Here is a 21,383-nt window from a genome sequence, read left to right on the forward strand (position 1 = left end):
CTGTTTTACCATTATAAACCTGTCAGATCCTAGTATACTAAGCATCTGTATAGGATAATTTTGCATTTTTGGGAAAACCATTCCTTTTTAAGTTAATGTTTTTCATTGGCTTCATGTCTAATATTTCACTGTGGTTGCTGGTAGCCAGTCTTTGAAGTCTAAAGATTACTGATCTTCTGACTGCAGTACCTTTTTCTTAACGTTACCAAAAATACCCAGAGGTTACTGGATTCTTATTCGATATAAGGGAAGTTTTGCTGCACTTGATTACCACGCTGCTGAAATTCTACCAGCCGGAAGTATTTGTGCATTACACTTTGTCTCTTGTAAGCTGTCCATATTGAATGTCGGCTCATGTGGTTATGCTAAAGGACCTAGTATCACACGATAATGGTTTTAGATTGCACAATAAAAATGAATGTTTTTCTTATAAAAGCTACATATATTGAAGTGAGATCTCACTGGTGCTCACTGCTTCTTTTTCCCTTCTGTGCTTTTCACTGATTAATAGCAGACTTATTCATAAAATGAGATAAACTTAGTCAAAGATCAAATATTCTGCAATAGAAGAGATAAGGCTCAAATAGAAAAACGGGGTACCAATGTGAGCAGAAGAATCAAAGCAAGTAGTGAATAACTAGCTAACGTCCATAAAATGAAAAATGCCATTTTAATACAGGCGGAAAAAATAGCAATATTTGAGTTACTTAAGGATAAAAAAACCCACTGACTTGTATTTTTTTGAAAGAGGTTGATCTGAATATGATTGTTCACATTAAAAGTGTTTATTCGTCTGTTCAGTTTGGGGATTTTCCCCCTTGATGTTTTGACAGACTAAAGTGAGCATCAATGGGCAAAAGGATCAAAATGCCAGGGAGTGCTGAGCTGTGAAGAAGCGAGTGCGGTAAGACATACTTTTCCACAGACAAGACCCGGGCAAGTCTCTGCTGTGGGCTCATGTGAACTACTAATGCTCTTGACTTCCAGATTGGGAAGCAAATTTTATCAAGCCATCGCCCATTTTCACCTACTCGTTCTAATGAGTTACACCAGCATCATAACTGTATTACTCTAGTCCTAGGTAAGTCAAGCCTCCAGTACCAAGAGAGAATAGAAACACAAGTTAGTGCTGGCTTAAATATCTATTTTTGTTTCTTTTTCTTTGGATATTTAAATCTTATGGTTTACTAAAAAATTAAACAAAATTTCTGTCTTTATTTCTAGAAGTTAGAGATGAAATTTATATAAAGCAAGTTACCTATTAGGGAACTCATTGAAATTTCATTAGTCTTATACCAGTCATAAAAGTTCCTCTAAGAAGTAAAAGCTATGAGGGATAAAGGAGGATGTAGGAAAGAAAATTAGAGAAGGCACAAATCTATATGCTTGTTTAACTCATCCTTGGTAGTGAACCCCTAAGAAAATGAAAATGTGTTTTAAAATAATTGCCATTGTTGCCCTAACTGTTTTGGCTCAGTGGATAGAACATCGGCCTGCAGACCAAAGGGTCCCAGGTTCCATTCCTGTCAAGGGCACATGCCTGGGGTTGTGGGCTTGACCCCCAGTAGGGGGCATACAGGAGGCAGCCAATCAATGATTCTCTCATCGTTGATGTTTCTACGTCTTTCTTCCTCTCCCTTCCTTTCTGAAATCAATAAAAATATATTTTAAAAAATTACTGCCATTGTTAACCAGGAAAGAAATAAGTTTAGCCTAAAGTAAATAATTATTTGTCTTTCATAATGTTTTGCATTTGTATGATCTTAGTTCTAGCCAGGCTAGAGTTGAATTAAGCACCTTAAATATCTAGAGACCTAAAGTAGCCTGATCGTAATTGAATAAAATTGACCTACCAGTCTTTACAGCATGGACATAGTCCAGCCAGTCTGAAGTGAACCTGTGAATCAACTAGTCCTGTTAGGTTTATTCCTCCTCCTCTCACCCCCATCCCTTTCACTGGAAACTAGATAGAAGTTGAGAAGACATACAAGATTTGATATTGAGTGACAGTAACTTATAATGGTTATTTTTCTGGAGTATGTTTATGTTTTTATAGGGTATATGAGGTAACCTTTTCTTTACATGTTCAGAAAAATTTAAAGGATTATGTGGGTCATGCTAAATGATGAGTCTCACTTATTTATCATATTATTGATATTTAGGTCTGAGGTAAGTTGGTTTTCTGTTAGATGTGCCAACATAGAATCTTGGGGTATGGCAGAGAAAAAAGTAACATTTATAGTGTGGGGGTTTAAAAAAAGAATGCTTTCCCCTCTGTTGGTGGTGGCAGAAATGGTACCGGTGTTAGACTGGTGGAGGCAAACCAGACATCAGTTCTGCAACTTCAGTACTTGAGTTCTGGCTAAGAAACAAATCAGAGTCAAGACTCAAACCATAAGAAAGTTTATTTAGAAAGTCACACAGGTAAAAGAAATGATGTGTAGACGACACGGGCTTAGGAAACAAGTTACAGAGGCAAAGAAGGGGTCTTTGGAGCTTGGGAGAGAGAGGTAGTGTACCTGGAGGGAAGAGGAGGGGGACTGGAAAGACATGGGCATGCTCCTGAGAGGGAGAGCCCATGGGTTCTCCATCCTAAGGGCCTTTAAGGGTGGGGATTTTAGGGGAAGTCCCAGGGGAGAATCTCAATGGAATATTCATCAGCTTTCCAGGTGTATCCTTTCAGAGTCATGGTCTCCACTGATTGGTCAAGGCCACGGCAGGGTTCATTAGTCAATGCAGCTGGTCCTAATGTCAGCCATGGCATCACTTGTTGCTTTTCTGGGCCTGGAGCTGGAACACAACCGAGACCTAGATGTTATCCCTAGGGGTTAATGCTTAAGGGAGTGTGTGCAAGGACCCACATGGGAGTCAACATGAAGCCATTCTTTGGCCCCTTGTTCCTCCTCCAAGGGGGTCTACCCCATGACTAACAACATGCCAGGGGAGGGTCTGAATCACATGACTGACAATATAAAAGATCAGAGGTCTAAACTGCATGACCTGTGGTATACTAGGGAAGGCGAGGTTACCCTGGAGGGCGAGGTCCTTGTTCCCAGTTTTGCCCATTGCTCGGCACCCAGGGCTTTCTGCCCTGGTGACCTTCTGTACCTGGTCCATCATCCTTGCTCTGCTCATGTCTGCCTGCCTACTACACTCCTACCTAAATTTTTCTATCTGGGCTCATCAAATTAACAGATTAACAGGAGAAAATAAAAATTTTAATACATGTGCATAGGGAATTTACATAAGCATGAAAATTCCAAAAAGTGAGGTATATATGTCAAGGACAAAGAAAAAAGGGCGGGGTAGGGGTCTGAGATCTTAAAGGAAGAAGGTAAATTTATAGATAGTTGAGGAAGAGGACATTATGTTTGGCAGGCAAATTTTGCTTTGCAGCCTAGAAACAAGGAGACATAGTAGGGCATCTAGTAAACACGGCCTTGCTTGGATCCTTCCTACCTAATGCTTGAGGTGATTATGCAAAGGTTCCCTTCCTGAAGCAGGTTTTTCTGTCTGAATCTCTTAGGCAGGGAAGGGGTGAAGGTCAAAGGTTATTTCTGAGGCTTGTTTCTTAGTAACCAGCTTAAAATCAATATCCCAAAAGACAGTTTTAGAGTGGCATAACTTTGGTCTGCTTCAATCGTCAATCCCATTCATAGTTACTAGGATGGAATCAATCAAAATATTTAAGTATTTTTAGTTCTATCATCCTCTTATGTGTTGTCTAAATGTAATTATCTCCTGGTCTGAAAATATTAAAAATTACCTATAGGGCTGTTGGGAAGAAGAGAAGAGAGAAATACCTCTTTTTGGATGATTTGAGATAGACACTTTGTAATTATAAATATAACTATTTGACAAAAGAATCCTTTAAATTCTCTCAAACAGGAGTTACAAATTTGATTCTTTACATTTGTTAACCAATGTCATACTCTAGTAGGCATAACAGGATGGGGCAAAGTTGGTTTACAGTTGTGAGTACATGGAAGAGTTTATTCTTGTATTATTTATTAATTATTGTATTATTTTCTATACAAACAACTATACACCTACTTTTTATAGTACCCCTACATTGATAAAGGACTCAATTTTTAGGTCATTTAGGACCTTCATCAAATATTTAGGTCATTAAATACTTAACAATTTTTGTTGATTGATAATGTGCTGGAATGACCAGCATGAAGTAAAGACAAATCTGAAGGTTTAGAATGTCCAGCATGCTTTCACATACCAGTTGATTTCTTCTGAAAGTGATGAATTTGGCTTTCCCTCTAGCTTACCCCCACCTCCAATCCCCTCATCACAAGGATAAATAAAACACAACCAGGCTTTTTCTTCTTTGTTTTCGCCGGTTCTTTGTGGTGTGTCTAGCACATAGTTCGTGCTTTGCAAATGTTCATAAAAGGAAGAAAAAATAAACTCAAGAGTATTTAATGACACATTAAAATCATTGTATTTTCCTGTTAAAAATACAATCTATAAAAATAAGAACCTTGTCATTTAGAAATCAATATACCAAGTGCAGTTGGTTTGGGTTTGCATTACTGATGAAGACTTGCTTACTCAAATCTGCTACTTTCAGTAGGAACCACTGTGGATCAGATCCTTGCGTCAGTCCACATTCATTTTAGTTGCAGCATAGACCACAGTACATATCTTATGTTTCAACATCATTCTAATTTAAGCAACCCCCCAAAATTGGGGCTATTCTCATCAAGCATCTGGAGGTATTTATTAATTCTGACCTTTTCACAAATGAGTGGTATCTTGCCTCTAGACTTTGCTTCTGAAAATATAATGCATTTTTTAGCAAGGGAAATATGTTAGACCTGTGACAAGATTAATAACTAAGGTAGACTATTAGAACCATGCTGATGAAAGCCTGAAGAGAAATATTTGTGCTTCAATCTTTTATATTGAGTGGAAGAGGTATGTTTTGCATTATTACTTATAAAATACCAATGACCTTTTCCTTTATACCATTTACTGTGTTTATAATAAATATTTGGGTGGTATTTATTTCACACACTGAACATAAACTTGCGAAGAGCAGGTCTGTTCAGCTCGGTATTGTATTCCCAAGACCTAGCACTGTGCCCAGATCATAGTGAACTGTCCTAAATAACTGCTGAATAAAAGTTTGGGAAAAGCTGCGTAGTATATCTCCCTGTTAGAGTCCAAAGCACATTGACATAGTAAATAAAGGCTTTGAGAAGTTTTAAAGTTAAACTGAAACATTTGATCCAGGACTTCCCAAGCTTTCTTGATATAGGAAATTTCCCCCTGGTACCACATCACATTAAACTAGTTTGGGAAATACTACATTAAACCATTAGATCCTAATGACCCAGAATGTATAGCATAAGGTATAATCCCTGCTTTTCTGACAACTCTATTTGAAAAAAGCACTCAAAAAAAAGCAGCACTCAAGCTTCTGACTCCAAACAGAGTATCTCCAGCCCGTTCACTCCATCCTCCAGATCTGTCCCATTTGGTCAGTGTCACTATGGAAATTCATTCACCAAGTGTGTAATGAGTAAGTATCTAATACAATGTCAAGCTATGTGCAGGGGATGCAACAGTTTAGAACTTAAAATGCCAGTGCTGTCATTTGACAGGGCACATGCAGAGTAAGATTTAGTGAAAGGACTGGGAAACTTAAGTTCCTACAAAACACCTATCCTATCTAATAATAGACAAACATGGTAATTGACCATACCTTCGCTACACCTCCCATCGGCTAATGAGCATGATATGCAAATTAACCACCAACAAAATGGCGGCTAATTTGCATACTGCAGGCAGGGCAGGACAGCGCCATCCCGCCTGCCCTGCCACCATCTGGGCCTGCTATCTGCGACCCGGAGCGGTGGCATCCTGGGACGGCCAGGCGGTGCACGGCAATGGGGTGGCCTGCCCCGCCTCCATCCGGCCCTCCAGCGGGGGACCCAGGGCCGCCGGGCGGGACCGCAGCAATCCACCACCCGCCCGGCCTCCATCCGGCCCTCCCCCAGGGATTCGGGTCCTGGGCTGCAGGCCAGCGCCCATGTGCAGCCACAGAAGCCTCCTGCCTGCCGTATCCCACTATGATCCACTGAGTTATGAGGCCAGAGAGCAAGGAGAACTTCCACCCCTGAGTCAAAGTGGGGAGCGGAGGACACGGCCTCCCCTCCTAAAGTCGCCAAAGGATAGGACCTAACCTAAGCCACATCCTCTGAGACAGCCCGGCAGGCACCACTGACCCTCCCTGCAGGCCAGGCCCCCCTCCCCTTTCCCCTGTCCCTGCACAGCTCCCATAGCCCTCCCCGCTGGCTTAGTCAGGCACAACAGGTTTGCAGCCACAGGGGCGATTTAGCAGCTAATGAAAAATGCGAGAACGAACAAATGAAGCAGCTACTGCAGTGGGGAAAGTTTGTTCATCAAATTCTTTGTCTCTGAGAAACAGGCAGCCAGCACAGGCCCCTGCACCGGATGAGGCTTCTGCTTCTAAAGAGATGCCCTGGGGTTAGAGGTGAGGGGGTGCTGCCTTTCCCCTCTCAGAGCCCTCGGAGGAGTCGGTGCTCCCCCTCCTGGTATTCTTAACACCCAGAGACCCCTCCCCAATCCAGGGCAGGAATGTTCCATGTTGACCGCCTCCAGAAAGCAGAGAACAAAGAGGCACTTCTTGACTTCAAACCTATAAACCAGTGGTTCTCAACCTTGGCTGCACATTAGAATCACCTGGGAATCTTTAAAATCCTGATTTCTGGGCCTCATCCTCCAGAAATTCTGTTTCTTTGTTATGGGGTGAGGCCACAACATTAGTAACAAAAAAACAGAATTTCCGAATGATGAGGCCCAGAAATCAGGATTTTGAAAAGATTCCCAGGTGATTCTAATGTGCAGCCAAGGTTGAGAACCACTGCTCTAAACAGACTTGACCACTGCGGGCAAAGACCTGCAGCTGAGAGGGGACAGGTTCTGGGTGTCGAGGTCCAGAGCGTGGAAGGCCTCCTGGGGGAGCAGTGGATCCGGAAGCCTGTGTGCTGGGTCAGAGACACCCCTGCCTCCCACCCTCCCCTGCCCTGCACATAGACGTGCCTGGACTGGGGTGAGGAGGAGAAGGACAACTAGAGGGAAGGAACACTGAGTGTTTGTTGGCGGCCATGTAAAAAGGACTGTGACCCTCCCCTCCCACTGAGTCACTCCCTAAGGCAGCAGGAGACGGAGGGTCTGAGAGCAGCCACACAGCCTGGTGGCCGTGACCCAGGCACCAAGATGGTGTCCGTGCAACGGGGCTTAGGAGGTGCCAGAGGATCTCACCCCAGAAAGCCCAATACCTCTTTGTGTGAGGAGAGAAAGGGGCAGGGAGGGAGGGAGAGAGCGAATTGGACTCAAGAGGCCTCAAGGCCCAGATGAGGAGAATATACCAGGGATCAGCATGGACTTGAGCTCTGAGGTGAGGACCAAGGGCAGCTGGGTGGGGCCAGCCCAGACAGAAGACTGAGGTCCAGATGTTCTTGACCCTGCACGGTTCTTTGGCACCTCTGCCTGAAATATAAACTGTCTGACATGGAAGTACAACTCCAGAGAAGGGGGTGGGGAACCTAAGTTAAATAATATATATATATACTTTTTCACGTGGCAGAATGGGGGCTGAAGTTGAAGTTAGGTTTGGTTACTAAACAATAAAGACAGCAACATTTCTCGCACACCCGACTGTGTGGTCTGAGTTTGCTGCTGCCTATAAACCGAGAAAAAGTTGTAAAATGAAGTACTAATCTCTAGGGTTTAGGTCAGACCAAGGAGTAGTGCCACTCAGCCAGAAGATGGCTCATGGCTGGCCAGCGCAGTGGTGGTGGCAGGAGCCTCTCCCACCTCCATGGCAGCACTAAGAATGTCCAACTAACAGTTTAGGCCTGATCCCTTGGGGGCCTAACCCTTTAGTCAGACATCCCCCGAGGGCTCCCTGGCTGCCAGAAGGATGTCTGACTGCAAGCTTAGGCCTGATCCCCCAGGGAGTGGGCCTAAGTCAACAGGTGGACATCCCCCAAGAGGTCCTGGGCTGTGAATGGGCGCAGGCCGGGCTGAGGGACCCCCCTTGCCCCCCACCACACGAGTGCACACATTTTTGTGATCCCAGAGCAGGCAAGTGCGGAGGGCGGCGGGCCCCCAGGTGGGCCTGCTCCTGGGACCGCCTGGCGATCCCAGAGCAGGAAAGTTCCCCACAGGCAGCACCCAGTAGGGCCTGCCCCCGGTCTCTGAAGTGATCCAGTGATCCATGAGCAGGAAAGCGCAGCCTGCAGGCAGCACTCCACCCTGGCCACAGCTCAAGGGAGAGAAAAACACGCAGTGGGGGCCAGGAGCCTGAGAGATCATAAAGAGGGGCGCCTGCTCCAAGCCTCCATGGTGTGGCTGGTGGCAGGCCCCCAGCAGACACACACACTCACACACACACACACACACACACACACACACACACACACAGGACGCCTGCTCCGAGCATCTGCTGCCAGACTGTAGCCGTCAGTAGGACATCCACTGAGAGCTCCCAGACTGTGAGAAGGGCAGGCTGGGCTGAGGGAACCCCCCCCCCCCCCAGTGCACAAATTTCGTGCACCAGGCCTCTAGTCTATAATAATAATAATAATAATAATAATAATAATAATAGTAATAAAAGCATAATATGCAAATTGATCGAAAGGCTGAACAGCAGAACAACTGTCCAGACACTTTCCAGATGCCAGGCCAGCCTAGGCAGGTGTGATGTGATTAGTCGGGGGTCCCTGTCATTGCCCCACGATCGCCCTGCAGAAGGAGGCCCAGGCTACCCGGCTGGCAGCGCTGAGGTGGGTGGCCAGGGCCTCCCTCTGCAGAGCCATCCTGCCGGCGCCCACAGAGGGAGGCCCAGAGCCAGCGACACTGGCAGGTGTGCAGTGCTGGCCAGCAATCACCCTGCAGAGGCAGGCCCAGGCCAGCCAAGTGGTCACATCCCACACCTATCGCCCGCAGAAGGAGGCGACTGTTGGTGGGGGAGGGGAAGGCAGCACCGCACAGATGGCAAGCAGTGGCAGGGCGGGGGTGGGACCAGCTGCCGGCAGCCCGGGGAAGGAAAGCCCAATAGGCCCTGATTGCTGGCCAGGCCCAGAGACCCTACCTGAGGGGTCCCAGATTGCGAAAGGGCACAGGCTGGGCTGAGATGCCCCGCCGCCCCCCACCAGTGCACGGTGCACCGGGTCCCTAGTGTGTGTGTGTGTGTGTGTGTGTGTGTGTGTGTGTGTGTGTGTGTGTATAATATGCTAAGTGTCCCTCTGACCATCTGACCAGTCACTGTGATGCACACTGACCACCAGGAGCAGACGTTCAATGCAGGAGCTGCCATGACACACACTGGCCATTTACAAAGAAACAGCACCGTGGACCTGGTGCCGACAAAGCAACACTTGGCTTCCCCCAAGTGGGACACAGGCCCTGCTATCACCCCGAGTGACAGCCCACCAAATCGCAGCCGACACTGATGAGATCCCATGGCACAAAATGTGGCCCACAGCACAGCCCAGCCCAGAAACAGTGGCTGTGGGCACTGGGTAATGATGTCATGTAGGAACTCCCGGCTTCCTCTCCCTAGTGACTAGCCTCCTTGGAGTTTCTTCAGCCCAGGAGCATGACTTGCTTTATAGCCAGGTACAAACATTTTATACTTTAACCAAATTGTGAAGCATTTTCCCGTTCCTCATCTCATTTGATCCTCACGGAAGTCCTGGAGCAGGTAAATAGGAAACTCGGTAGAATCCTATTTTCATTAGCTGGCAAAATGGAGATTTGGAAAGTTTAGAAACTTGACCCAACTGAAAAGAAGTAAGAAATGGTGGAACTTGAAAATGACTTCAGGTTTTCTCACTGCACAGAATATAGTCAAACACTGCTACAGTTAAATATTTCACCCTTTGTTCTTCCTGCGTGATCTACAATAATAATCTGCTTTGTGTTGATATTTACTGCTGTGTTGCTGACAATTACCTGAAAGAGAAGTTGGGGTGCTTCACTGGGCTGGAAAAAGTTTAGCTAAATCAGAAAGCAGGTCTAATTAAACAAGTTTATCTATATATATAAAGCTCTCTCTGGCACCAATCACATGGGTGTTTCCTTCCATCTGTCATTGTTGATTGTGAATTTTGTTGACACTTCTATTATAGAGAAAGGGCGAGTCGCGATATTAAAATATTTCTTCTAATTTCCTTTCAATGTGCATGAATTTGTGCACCAGGCCTCTAGTACAAATATAAAAACTAATGCAAGTGGTCAGTAGATTGTAGAAAATTCTTTCTCAATCCTTTGGTATGAGAGTCAACAGGAATCAACGATGAGTAATTGTTCTCAGGGAGCCACCATAAATCAACTAACCAAAAGAGCCATGAAGCTGAAATGTGGCATTCTAGGAAAATAATCACCAGGAGCCCACAGTGGAGTGCCTAAGGCCAACCAGAGAGAAGCTGGCTTCACAGATGGGTGGCTTTCTGTGGCATTGGCACACGTGGCAGGTGTTTCTGATCTCTAGGCAGATGCTGTTTTGGTTGTGATTACTTTGTTGTTTTCTATTGTCCGTTGCACATTTTCCAAATAGCAAGTTATGATGCTGAATGCTTCCATCCATAATTTGGATACTGATATTCTTGTTACTCAGAACTGTTGGTTTTTAGCTTTTTTTCCAGAGACAATAACTCTGACCTATTAACTGTGTACAATCCATTCTGTACTGCCCCAGGGAAAAACGCCATGCCCTTTTTCTGGATATGACTTCTCAGCCATACCTCCCTTATGAATTTGGTCATTCCTAGTACCTATATTTCTATTAGCTCCTTTTGTCTTGGTTTTGAAATTAATTACCATGTAATATGAAATGTCAACTTAGCCTTATGTACCATAATGTTGCTACTATTCAAATGTGACAAAAAATTACTGAAGACCTCTGAACACACACACACACACACATATACACACACACTAGAGGCCCAGTGCACGAAATTTGTGCATGGGGGGGTCCCCCTCAGCCTGACCTGCACCCTCTATAATCTGGGACCCCTTGGGGAATGTCTGACTGTCGGTACCGGGATTGGGCCTAAACCAGAAGTCAGACATCCCTCTCGCAATCTGGGACCGCTGGCTCCTAACTGCTCGCCTGCCTGCCTGCCTGCCTAATCATCCCTAACCACCTCTGCCTGCCAGCCTGATCACCCCCTAACTGTTCCCCTGCTGGCCTGATCACCCCTACCTGCCCTCCCCTGCCAGCCTGGTTGCCCCTAACTGCCCTCCCCTGCCAGCCTGATCACCCCTAACCGCCTCTGCCTTGGCACCCGCCACTGTGGCTTTGTCTGGAAGGACATCTGGAAGATGTCCAGTCTAATTAGCATATTACTCTTTTAATATTAGTATAGATGGAAATCAGGTAAAAATTACTTTTGGACTGCACCTTGCATGAAACATTAGAGTTAAACAATAGAAATGCTTGAGATGTATGGTGGATATCTTTCATTCTAGGCAGAATAAAGCCCACACGTCAGTATTAAAGGAAAAACACTTCAGACATCTTGGTCAAACTGTCTCTAATTACTAATTCTGTGTTAGGCATCTTCTAGATTTTATAGCATTCTACATGATTCATCTATTCAAACATTTATTGGGCAAGTAGGGTAGTAGATGTTCTGAGAGGAACAACACATGTTCTCTAATCTTAGGGAACTTCTATAAGAGGAGAGAGGACAAAAAAATAACTATATAAGATAATAGTTGAAAATATGAGAAAATAGAGCTGAGTGAATGATTACTTGGAGCTAACTAAATGGTATCTTGCTTGACCTCTCAGAAGCATTTGACAGTTGATCACACCTTCATGAAACACTTTCATCACCAGAGACCACACCCTCCTGGTTTTCCTCCTACCTCAGCCTCTTTCTCAGTTTTCATTGATTGTTTTGCTCTTCTTGACTCCTAAGTGTGGAACTGTCTCAGGGCTCAGACTTTGGTCCTTTTTTCTAGCTATACTCAATATGTGTGCTCAGTCTATGTCTTTTAACATGGTTCCTATGTTACTTCCAATATTAACTTCTCCCCTGAGTTGCAGAATTATACCCAACCACCTGCTCGACATCTGTCTTAGACGTCTGATAGTTCAAATTGTATTTGGTCATAGCAGAACTTGACTTTCTGTTCAAACCCATACCTCTCCCACTCTTTTCTATGTTAATAAGTTCTACCTAGCCCCCAAAACTGTTTATCTCTAACTAGTTATCTTTAATTCCTCTCTCCTTTCCACATTAGCAAATCCTAATGATTCTACCTTAAAATAGTCCCTGAATATATTTACTTCTTACCACTTACACTGTTACCACCTAAGTCTAAGCAACCATGATCTCACCTGAACTACTACAGACAGTAGCCTCTCATCTGGGCTCCATGCTTCCATTGTTGTTCTCCTTCAGTCTTCAAGTATAGTGTTCTTCTTAAAGCATAAATGGCACCATGTCAGTGCTTTGATCGAAACGTTCCAGTTTCTTTCCATCCCATCCAAAGCAGATCTAAAATCCTGTCTAATTTCTGCTCCATCTGGTTCCTGCTTCTGATCTCATTACTCTCTGCTTTTGCTATTGTATTATGTTTAAACTAGTGTCCTTGCCCATATTGACCCTTGAATATGCCAAGATCATTCTCCCTCCAGGGACTCTGCACTATATGGCTATGCAATGAACAGTTATTGAATGTTTACAATGTCCCAGGTACTGCTCTAAATGGTTTTTATGTATTAACTTGTTATAGGCATTGAAGTTCTTGGGTTTCCCAAGATAGAAATTGAGAGAAATCCCCAGAGAAATTTCCAGACAGATTTTATTAAGCTTATGCTTGAGCACAATGGAGACAGCATAGATGTAAGAAAGATCCTCTGAATTGACTCAGGGACTGGCTCTGCTTGTCTGCTTTTATAAGCTGTGAACAAAGTGTGCTTACAAGAAAAGACAGGCTTTGGGAAAAGAAGGGCTTTTGGAATGTTCCATGTCAGGGTAAGAAAAGTCAGCAGTTAGAAAGGAGGTAAAATTCTGTAATTTTTTTTTTAGCAAGGAGTGGAGGGACGGTGACATTCTTACAATCAGCTTATCCAGTGTTTCTTCTAGCTACCTTGTCTTAACTTGGCTTTCTGGCCACCTGGTATCTTTCCATTCACAGACTCATTTTCCTCCTAAGAGATTTTGTTCTCCTTATTCTTAAGGGATTAGGGTTGGAGTTCTCTTCTTCTGTAACTATTTCCTGCTGAACAAAGGTGCTATCCCTATAGTTGGGAGGAATACTATTCTGTCACTGTCTGATCTAGAAAGGGGTAAGGACATGGGTCTTCCTTCTCTGGGATGGGCTGGAAGCCTTTCATGACCATCAACTTGATATGGAATTGCCACAATCTGAAAGAAAAAAACTTCACAGGAAGTTGAAGAGGCAAGGGCGAAAAGTCATTTAAAAATTTAAGATAATGACCAGGGTTCACATGTGGGGAAGAAGCTAAGTGATATTCAGTAGGTTTCCCTTAATGGAGTTCCATATTATTATGACCACCTGACATTTGTAGGCAAATTAGCTATAATTTCATACTGAAGTTGCTAGAGGTCCAGACCATTATAAATAGGGAAGCAGGTTGTTTACCACGACAGTAGAAGTGATTTTTTTCTGAAGATATGGGTAAACAATGCGACTTAACAGCCTTTTGAACGTGGGATATATATTATGATGAGTGGCCAGATTATTATGACCACCCCATCAGTACTTCGTTGGGCCCCTTTTTGCCTTCAATACTGTGGCGATTCTTCTTGGCATTGACTCCACGAGATGTTAAAAGGTGATGCGAGAAATCTGACACCATGCCTGATGAATAGCACTGTCCAGTTCTGTGAGATCTGATGGTTGTGGAACCAGCTGCCTGATGGCTCTTTTAACTTCGTCCCACAAATGCTCAATTGGATTGAGATCTGGTGATTGTGGGGGCCACCTAAGCAAGGTAAAGTCTCCCTCATGTTCTTGAAACCATTCCTGCACAATACGAGCACTGTGGCATGGCACATTGTCTTGTTGGAAGAAGCCATCTCCATTGGGATACGCCATCAACATGATAGGATGAACTTGATCAGCAACGATACTTAGGTATGTTGTGCTATTCAGACATTGTTCCACACGAATTAAAGGGCCCAAATCATGCCAGGAAAACATGCCCCAAACTATAACACTGCCCCCACCAGCTTGAAGGGTTGTACTCATGCATGTGGGGTGCATGCTTTCATGCTGTTTCCGTGAAATTCTCACTCTGCCATCTGCATGATGCAACTGGAAACGTGATTCATCGGACCACACGACTTTTTTCCAATGCTCGACTGTACAATCCTTGTGTTCCTGTGCAAATTGGAGATGTTTTATCTTGGTAACTGCAGACAGCAAAAGGTGTTCGAATAGGCCTTCGGCTTTCATATCCCATACAATACAGTGTACAACTAATTTGCCTACAAACGTCAGGTGGTCATAATAATCTGGCCACTCATGTTCAAATATATCCCACATTCAAAGGCTGTTAAATCACATTGTTTACCCATATCTTTAGAAAAAAATCACTTGTACTGTCATGGTAAACAACCTGCTTCCCTATTTATAATGGTCTGGCCCTCTAGCAACTTCAGCGCGAAATTATAGCTAATTTGCCTACAAACGCCAGGTGGTCATAATAATCTGGACACTCAGTGTAGTTTGAGCAGTGGGGTTATTAAGATTGCGTTTGGCCTGGTTTAGAATCTTATTTGTTCTTTCTTCAGTCTGTCCACTGGTATTTACATACATGCAGCAGGAAATATTTGCCATAGCAAAAACCTCTCCCTGTTCTAGTAGGGGATGGAGATGAGGGGGCAGAAGAGTTAGGAGCAGGGAGGTTTGGGGGACTCTCAGCAAGCAGGATGGAGTGACAAGGGCTGAACTGGGTTGAGGAGGGCCCCAAGAGCCAAATTAGGAGGGGACCAAAAAAAAAGGGTCAAAGGAGGGTGGGCATGAAGTCAGGTTTGAGAGTGAGGCCACACAGACACAGCAAGATTCTCAGAGCTTTGGGCCCTGGTATAGTTTCACAAACGCCTGAACATAGGGGATCTCCAACTATTTACTGGCGCGTTTACAAAAGAGGTCCAGATGGAGAATAGTATTAAAAGTCAAAGAACCATTCTTAGGCCATTTCTTTCAGTCCCCAGGAGAATACTGGAGCTGGGCCTCATTACAAAAGAAAACTAATTTTTTCCTTTTTAGATGATCCAACTTAAATTGGTTCCAATTAATGAGGATATGTCCTAGGGGAGAATTTCTTGGGACAATGCTGGGAGCCTTTCCCATGATAGTGGCCAACCGTCAGGGGGCCAAGAGCTGGGTAGAGTGGTCATTAAGGAAATAGGAGCACTCTTGGTCCCACCTGGACTGATATAGAAGACAGCTGGCGAGAGCTGGACAGGAGAGGGAGAAGAGGGAGAGGGGAAAGCCAGAGTGAGGACAAGTAAGGGACCAAAGCCTGTGTAGGAAATACCCAGTTTCTCTGACCTCATATCAGGTCTAGGTTTGGCTAACCTCTAATCTGCCCCTGATCTGTGTATAGTGACAGTGAATCAAATGCCTAATGAGGCAGACAAAGAGAGGAAAAAGATCTTCCTTGGTAAGCCACATGTTTTGAGTCTGGGTTGAGGTGAACTTGGACTCACAGATATAGCAATGAGAATTCACAGGGACACAAGTCTTAGGAGAGAGTTGACAGAAAAGGTCACAAACTTCAGGGCCCCAAGTCAAAGAAAGAAGACAGAAATACTGGGAAGAATTGAAGAGAGATATCCAACAAGTAGCCAGACTGGCACCAAAGTAGGAAGGACAGGTGTGAGGAAGACGAACAATGACTTGTCAAACAGTAGGGCAGAGGTCTTGCAGAAGGTTGAAAACCTAAAATGGGTTTGCCATAGATAGTGAGTGATGGGTTTTAGAGTTCTTGCTGCATGGATATTTGCTTCAGGTAGGCAGGAAGGGAGTTGGCTAATGCCAATCTATCCTGTTCCATGACCCACTTATCCTTTCAGGGGAGTCTTCAAGCTGCCAGTGCCCTATAAGCATATATATATATTAGAGGACCGGTGCACAAAAATTTGTGCAGTGGGGGGGAAGGGGTCCCTCAGCCCAGCCTGTGCCCTCTCGCAGTCTGGGACCCCTTGGGGGATGACCGCCTGCTGGCTTAGGCCTGCTCCCCGGGGGATTGGGCCTAAGCTGGCAATCAGACATCCCTCTGGCAGCCCAGGAGCCCTCGGGGGATGTCCACTTGACAGTGGAGAGCAGATCTAAGCTGAGGGCCGTTTTCAGGCTGGCTTGCGACTGAAGCTCCCAGCCTCTCCTTTTTTTCTTTTTCTTTTTTTATTCTGGGATTTATTTACCTTCTATAATTGAAACTCTGTTGCCATCACTGGCGCTCTAAGCTCTGAGGCTGTGGCGGGCTGAAAGCAGGTATCTGGGATTTGTTTAGCTTCTATAATTGAAACATTGTTGCTTCTGGAGCTCAGAGCCGGGCCTTGGCAGGTGGGGAACCTTGGCTTCCTCCATCACTGGAGCAAGCAAACCTTCTGCTCGCTTCAGCTGTGTGGCTGCCGGCCGCCATCTTTGTTGGCAGTTAATTTGCATATCTCACTGATTAGCCAATGGGAAGCATAGTAGAGGTACGGTTAGTTACCCTTTTTGTCTTTTATTAGATAGGATAATATTTTTATTGATTTCAGAGAGGAAGGAAGAGGGAGAGAGATAGAAACATCAATGATGAGAGAGAATCATTGATTGGCTGCCTCCTGCACACCCCCTACTAGGGATCGAGCCTGCAACCTGGGCATGTGTCCTTGGCTGGATTTGAACCTGGAACCATTCAGTCTGCAGGCAGAGGCTCTATCCACTGAGCTAAACCAACCAGGGCCCTATATGCTTTTAACTGCTCCACTGGTTTCCACAAAACTGTGGCAAAGTTTCTCTAAGGGACTTACTGAACACAGAACAGAAATAAAACACAAAACAATGTCTGCAATGGGACTCAAATCCAATTTCAGGGACTTTAACCCTAGATACCCAGGGTGGGACAGAGGGAAGCAATTCTTCTGCCCACTAGTCAGTCACTCCAGGCCAGTGCAACTGCAGTGGTTTCAGCCCACTTTCAGGGACACAAGGGAAAGACCGAGACAAACAGAATGTGATAGAGTACAGAATCTGTCCAGGAAGGAGGAAGGAGCAGGAGTGTTGGAGGCAGACTCACCAATCATAATGATGCTGAATCAGCGTTCAGGCACTGCTCCTCAGACACCACGAGTCTGACTTGTCTTCTTCCTACCTTGTCTCTCTGCTATGAGAACACAAGGGGTCCCATCTGAGGTGCCACAAAACGTTACCAGTATTGGGGTTCTTGGGTTCCCCAAGATAGAAATTGAGAGGAAATCCCAGAGAAATTGTCAGACAGGTTTTATTAAGTTTATTCTCAAGCACAGGGAGATAGCACAGAAGAAAGGAAAGTCCTTTGAACTGACTTGGGGCTGGCTCTGCTTGGCTATTTTTATTTTTTATTATTTTTAAAAATTTTTAAATATGTTTTTATTGATTTTAGAGAGGGAGAGAGAGATAGAAACATCAATGGTGCGAATCATTGATCAGCTGTCCCCCACTGGGGATTGAGCCTGCAACCTGGGCATGTGTCCTGACTAGGAATCAACTGTGACCTCCTGGCAGGTAGTTGTGTCCTAGGCCGGTATCTTTTTTTACAAAGGTCAATCTTTACCTTAACTGAGCCTGTCTATTATCTTTCTGCATCCATGATAACATACCTTTGGAATGTCAGAGTAATTTCCTTTTTCCAGACCCTTCAGGGCACAATCTCCCACCAGAGCAAGAGACCACAGAGCCCCTCATTGTTATTGTTATTGTGGTAATTGTTAACATAGGTATCCTCTGCCCACCTGTGTAAAAGAAGTATGTGTCTATTCCTTTTACTTTTTATCCAATCCCAGAGACCTCCCCCACCCCCATTGCTTTCTCCTGCCTCCCTAATCTATCATTAACGAATTTCATGTAATCCCCTAGCACAGTGGTCGGCAAACTCATTAGTCAACAGAGCCAAATATCAACAGTACAATGATTGAAATTCCTTTTGAGAGCCAAATTTTTTAAACTTAAACTATATAGGTAGGTACATTGTTACTAACTTAATTAGGGTACTCCTAAGCTGGCCTTTGCTAAAAACATCCTCAATCTGATTGAGGTACGTTCGCTGAGGTCGACCCCTTCATCCTCTCTATATGTCCAAACCATCTCAACATACCTTTCTCAATCTGAAAGGGCGAGGACTACGCCCTCCACCTTGCCCCAGGGTAAGGGCTATGCCCTCCATCTTACCTTGGCCATGTGCTCAGCAAGGCTTCTTCCCCGAAGCCAAGCCACTGCTGGCCACGCCCAGGATTTCTCTGGACTGGCCAATGATAGTTAAGGGAAGTGCACGCCATCACTATGACCACATCCTGTGTAATGAGACACCGACTGGCACCTGGCCAATCGGCAGGGCCCACAGTCCTTTCTCCTCCCCTTGCCCCAGTCCCCTATAAAGCCTCTCTCCACACAGAGTGCTCTCTCTCGGCCACTGGAGCTTACCGTTGCATTGGTGAGTGTGGCAGGGGAGCCAAACCTAGGTTTGAAATGAATGACTCTTTGCTTTTGCATTGGACTCACTGGCTCCCTGGAGGTCTTGGGAACTTTGAAATCTGGGCACAACAAATCCTCAACACTACATCTTCTTTCACTCCACAATGTTCCCTAAAATTAACTTAATAAACTTTACTTAAAGTTTTAAGTCAACTTTGCACTGTACGTGCGTGCCCGCACGTGGTATTTTGTGGAAGAGCCACACTCAAGGGGCCAAAGAGACGCATGTGGCTCACGAGCCGCGGTTTGCCAACCACTGCCCTAGCACCTTCCCCTTTGATTCTGATGTATAAAATAAGTGGTTAAACTGCCATTTTTCAGAGAGTTTTCTCAATTGTTTGAGATTTTGTTTCCCAGCAATTGTCATCAGTTTGGCTCAAATAAACTCATTAAAATTCTGTACAGATTTGAACATTTCTTAAGTCAACAGGGGAGAAGAGATAAATCTTATAGGAGAACTTCAAATAACTTATATAGATACTGCCCTCCAGGAGATAGGGCTTAATTCTCCCCACCTCACCCTACCCCTTTGAGGAGAGAAAGTGGTAAGAATGAGGAAGTAAGACAAGGCCTAATTGACTTTGGTAGGTGGACTCAGATATTCCCTACTGGAATGTGAGCTCCCTGAAGGCAGGCACCTTATCCCTCTTTTCATTATATCCCTGGTACTAGAACTATGCCTGGAACATAGTAAATGTTCAAAAATGTGTGATGAATAGATGAGTGATTGCATAAATGGACAAGGCCCTACTGTTGTTGTAATTAGCTAGTTAATATTAATAAAGGAAAGAAAGCAAAGGGAAGTCAGATATTGTAAGCATGGTCACCTTGGGAAGCTTTATAACAGCATTGCTCCTCCAAGGGGATTAACACCCCTCCCTCATCGGGTACTGGATTGTTGTGGGGAGAAGAAGGAGATGAGCACTTGAGCAATAGAAGTCAGGGTGGTGCAGGGGAGGTCCAGGCCTGTCAGTCTAGCCTGGGGAACAATGGATTGGCTAGGGGGCGAACCCCATCAGAAGCAAGTAAAATCTTGAAAAGTTCATTGGTTAGTTTGAAGAAGCTCCTGGTTACAGTCCCAGACAAAGTGTTCCCTCAGGTTTGCTTGCTCCATAACCCACACTCGCCCATGTGCTCACCTGTCCTCTCTCCTTAGCCATGTGGCTTTAAATAGCATAGTCCATGACTGTGCAGATCCCACACGCAATGGACTGCGCTGGGAACACAAACTATAAGCCAGCCAGATGCTGGGCTGGACTGTACCTTAATATAGAACAGAAACTCCGGTAGTGGCCCTGCCGAAGACAGGTTGGACTTCTTCCATGGCGAGACAGACAGGGATGGGACCTTGGGGGGGAGCCCCCTTAATTTTACATCATCAATAAAGCTTTCCAAGAAACCCCAGCCTCCCATAGGGGCCTCAAGAAATTCCTTTGCTTTGAGGCACCCAAGAACTCCATTTCCACCATTAACACTTCTGGAACACCACTGGAACCCAGAACCACCTGAACTCCAAAACTGCTGGTGGGAGGAATACTCAAAAGGACTTGAGCTTTCCGCATGGTCTTGATATGATCTCCAGAAGTGTGAGGAGAGAGTTTAGACTCTAAACTTTACAGGATACTGACTTTCCTTGTAGGCATCTACTAACATTCCTCCTTACTGGTCCTAAATGCTCAATATAATCACTTGTGAAGGGAACCAAAATTTTGCCAACCTGAATCTGCCTTTTTGGGATAGTGATTTTAAATTGTTATTAAGAAACAAAACTCAGAGAGAACCTCTAATCCTGCCCCTTTCCTGCTCAAGAGATTCTGACAGAAAATCTGCTTCAGGAGATTGTGCCCTGAAGGGTCTGGAAAAGGAAATTACTCTGACATTCCATAGGTAGGTTATCATGGATGCAAACAGATAACAGACAGGCTCAGTTAAGGTAAAGATTGACCTCCGTCAAGAAAGATACTGGCCTAGGACACAACTACCTGCCATGACTGAGTTTCAGCCAGGAAGTTTTAATTTCAGACCATCCTGTGGTTACCTTTAGTCTCTGAGTTTGTAAAGCTGCCTTGCAGGCCCACCCTGAACTTGTCCGGTTCAGCATGTGGCCCATTTTTCGTCCACACCGCCATGTAATTTTAAACGACCATGTATTTGTGTCAGTATAGACTCCCATGGATATTTATTTAATGCTTTGGATTATAATCGGATAGCAGGTATTTATTTTGTTGCTCAGATTGTTCCAGCATTGGACATTGAAACTTTCAGGTGGCTCCTGTGTCCCTTTTGACATGCCCCCATCCCTTGGTTTTCGAGCACTTCCTTACTCTCTGCACTAGTATATTCCTGCCCCAGCCCTAGACTCACTCCTCTCTCCAAGCAGCCCTGGTCCTGGTTCCTTTTTTTTTTTTTTTTTAATGGATATTTGTTTCTTTGTCCCTTTGTTTTCTCTGTCTGAGGTTCCTGCACTGGATAGATGTTATGTCTCTTTTGGGTGGGTTTATGAGTGTAGACAATGGTGTGAGAACAGATTGAATAATATAGGCTGTAGAATAGTGTCATATTTCTGACTGTAAAACTTTCATTAACTTTTTCCAATTGGTTTTAAACATGGGAGAATATTTTATTTTTATTTCAGA

The 21,383-nt window shown here is 44.7% G+C and overlaps 1 protein-coding gene across 1 annotated transcript in view; it reads left to right on the forward strand.

Moving 5' to 3' along the window:
* Positions 1-21,383, forward strand: part of ATG5 (autophagy related 5) — a 187,276-nt gene that overhangs the window by 118,513 nt on the left and 47,380 nt on the right. The gene's annotated exons all lie outside the window — the stretch shown is intronic.

This window comes from Myotis daubentonii, chromosome 6 (genome assembly GCF_963259705.1).
Source record: "Myotis daubentonii chromosome 6, mMyoDau2.1, whole genome shotgun sequence".
NCBI classification, from domain to species: domain Eukaryota; kingdom Metazoa; phylum Chordata; class Mammalia; order Chiroptera; family Vespertilionidae; genus Myotis; species Myotis daubentonii.